The 3,603-nt window shown below is 37.2% G+C and overlaps 1 pseudogene; it reads right to left on the reverse strand.

Moving 5' to 3' along the window:
- Positions 1 to 2,476: 2,476 nt before the first annotated feature.
- Positions 2,477 to 3,110, reverse strand: LOC116086528 (annotated as a pseudogene).
- Positions 3,111 to 3,603: the final 493 nt, after the last annotated feature.

Below are 3,603 nucleotides of genomic sequence, written 5' to 3' on the forward strand. Positions count from 1 at the left end.
TGGGCAGAGAGGACGAGGGTTAGGGAGTCAAAGTCACCCGCGCAGCCCAATGTCTAAGCCAGCACTCGTACGATGTCCTGTTGGTTGCTCACAAACATTCTAGTGCTGTTCTGAGAGAATTCAGTCTTCCTGATCCTCTGAAAGCTGGTTCTTCCCTCTTCATTTTGCCTTCCCTAAGTCCACCCTTAGCGTATCGACTGATTCAAAGATGAGTAGTGTCTCTTACTGCCCTTAAAAGGTATGCGAAACTAAGCATGTAAAAGAGAATTTTTTTCCACCATTTTATTTTTATTGTACATAATGTTTCAAATCAATGAATTTCTTTTTTTTTAAGTTTTATTGCATTATGAGAAAAGTTATATGATTTTGAATTATCTGAATTTGTTTTAACATTTAAAAACATACTTTAAGTAAATAGAATTACATCACATTCTGGTTTCCCTTTTGTACCCCAACTCCTCACAGAGACCCCCCTTCAATACCTACAATACCTCTTTTTGTCATATTCTTTAAAATTTATAAAATATTATAACAATAAAATGAGTATTATAAAAGTTGTTTGATATAAAACAACAATCAAATTAACCATCTTATGTAGATGCTTGTCTATAGCAATACTGAAAATACATATGTTTTTCTCAATATAAATTTTAAATAACTCCAAACATATTAACTGTATATTTCAAAATAATATATCACTACTAGTATTTTCTTAAATGAACATAAAAATATAAAGTCTTTTTGATTGTTTGTTTGTTTGTTTTGTATTTAGTAGAGCTTAAAATCTTGGCTCTTACTGTGGTACAAACCCAAAATAAGAACACTTTTTAGACATTGGATTTCATTGTAATAAGACTGTACTTCAATGACCCTCACATCACCAAAGGATTTTACCTCCATCATAGCTAAGCTGAGAGTTTACAGTTCTGCTGCACCAAGGAATGAATTGTAGGTGCGATTTTTGGATACAGACTTCCTGCTATGGTCAAAGCTATTTGACTTGAGTGGGTGTCTTTATTCTCAGCCCACAGAGAACAGGTTACATTCATTTAAGAAATGGTGTGTGTATTAAGATGGTCTATCCATACAGTCATTTACCAACTGTTTCAATGAACAATGGTTCTGCTTGTAGGGTGGCACAGACATTATTAGGTGTGGGTAAGAATCTGGTTCATTGGCTGTGATAATATGGAAAAGCATTCATCTCAGAGAAAGAGTAACTTATATAGTCCTCTTCTTCAAACTTGATACAAGAGTTACAAACATCAAGCAAAGCATTCAGGCTCACTCTTTGTTGTTCTTTTACAAGCCCCCTCCCAATTTAAATGTCTATGTTTCTTTTGGGTATATAAATACTTTTGAAATATATAAGCTGTTCTGAAAACCATAGTATAGTGTAAAAATATCAAATAAACAATACTACTAATAGAGAGGCTGAGATAGGAGAAGCAAAATTTCAAGACCCTTATGTTGTACACAAGACACTGGCACATACAAACAACCTGAAAGTGTATATGGATTGTACAATATTGGACCTATTTCTCCAATTACCAAATTAAAGAGATCATTGAATGACAGTCAACAAATTTCTAATTCCTCATATTTTTGGATTTCAATCAATTAAGATATGTTGGTAATATTAATTTTCATATTAAGACACTAAGAAAAAGTAATTAGGTTTGTGTGGGATTGTTGAAAGGTTACTTTTTTGCTTCTTCTAGGGTATAGTTTTGCTCCTAATGTTGATGTTTTCCATCTATTATCCTTTGTAGGGCTGGATGTGTGGAAAGATATTGTGTAAATTTTGTTTTGTCATGGAATATCTTGTGTTCTCCATCTATGGTAATTGAGAGTTGCATCTATGACTCCTGATTTCTTTCCTAGGGTTTCTATCTCCAGGGTTGTCTCCCTTTGTGATTTCTTTATTGTTTCTATTTCCATTTTTAGATTCTGGGTGGTTTTACTTACTTCCTTCACATGTTTGATTGTGTTTTCCTGTAGTTCTTTAAGGGATTTTTGTGTTTTCTCTTGAAGGGCTTCTAGCTGTTTACCTGTGTTCTGTATTTCTTTGAGGGTGTTATTTATGTCTTTCTTAAAGTCCTGTATCATCATCATAAGAAGTGATTTATATCTGAATCTTGCTTTTCCAATTGATGGTGTGTCCAGGACTTGCTATGTGTGAGAGTTGGGTTCTGATGATGCCAAGTAACCTTAGTTTGTGTTGCTTACAAACTAACGCTTGCCCCACATCATCTGGTTATCTCTAGTGCTACCTGCTGTTGCTAAATCTGACTGGAGCCTGTCCTTCCAGTGATCCTGGTTGTGTCAGAACTCCTCATAGTCAATCTGTCTCTGTTATCCTGTGATTCTGTGATCCTGTGATCCTGGGCGTGTTAGAATGCCTGGGAGTGGAGCTTCCTCTGGGTGTTGTGGGACTGGCTGTGGAGCTTGCACCCAAGGTCTGCTCAGGGCCAAATCAACGAATTTCTAAGCCAGGTTCAGGTAAACTGAAGGGCCTTTATAAGGAGTTTATATTGTCTAGACCCAAGGTATGCTACAAACACAGTCTGAAGTAAAGTAGGAAATAACATTTTTCTAAAGACAGGCTTAGAAACCCTAATTCAGTAATTGAAGATGTTTCCCAGCTGTGGTAGGGTGCTTGATTCATACTTGGCAGCAAGGCATTCAGGGATATTGCCAAAAGCATAGGACAGATCACCCAGAACAAAACCAACTAGTGCACCCTGTGTGGTGGTACAGGTTTCACAGTTCAAATCACCTATACTCCAAAGATAACTCACAAAGCTATTGTAGGACAGGTTCACTGTCAAAAATGGGGTCACAGCCATTGGTAAGCGAGAAGCTATCCTAGCTTGTATCATGTTCAAGATGCACCGAGATAGACTGTTGGCTATTCGGCCCCCCAAAACAGCATTAAGTCCAATATATGGTGATCCATGTTCAAGCAGATTTCTTTCTGGGTCTGGAAGTTGCTTAATTTTTCTGGGTAAGATATTAAATACTAACTCTTCTTTGCTAGAACTTGGTTTATGACTTTCCATCTTGGACCACTCTACTCACAACTAGGCAGAATGACGGCAGCTTATGGCCACCTCCCCAGCCAGGTCCTCCTGTGTCTGAGTCTACCACAATCTTTGCTCCAGTTACCTGGGCTTCATCTTTAGCTCAAGAGAATTTTTAACATATTTTATTGATTCTTTGAAAATGTCCACCTTGCCCACTTCCCAGTCCTTCCATTTCTGCTCCCCCCTCAAGAGTTAAAAATAAAAGTGAGAACAATAAAACTAAGTCCAACTTGTGTTATGTATATACTCACTGGAGCACATCCAAACTCTCAGTAGCCTGGCCCTTCAATAGAGCTGAATCCTTCCCCTCCCACATCCCGTTAAAGGCCACCAACTGGGGAGAGCCACACTTCAGCATCCCCGTAACACTTCTTAAGAATTCTCTAACCAGGAGAGGAAATATCACTTGGAATGTAAATAAAGAAAATATCTAATAAAAAAATAAAATAAAATAAAATAAAATAAAATATCTGTAGTATCTTCCTGTCTAGGCTGTGACTGTCTTGATGGGGGTCAG

The sequence above is a fragment of the Mastomys coucha genome, unplaced genomic scaffold (assembly GCF_008632895.1).
Source record: "Mastomys coucha isolate ucsf_1 unplaced genomic scaffold, UCSF_Mcou_1 pScaffold12, whole genome shotgun sequence".
Taxonomy (NCBI): domain Eukaryota; kingdom Metazoa; phylum Chordata; class Mammalia; order Rodentia; family Muridae; genus Mastomys; species Mastomys coucha.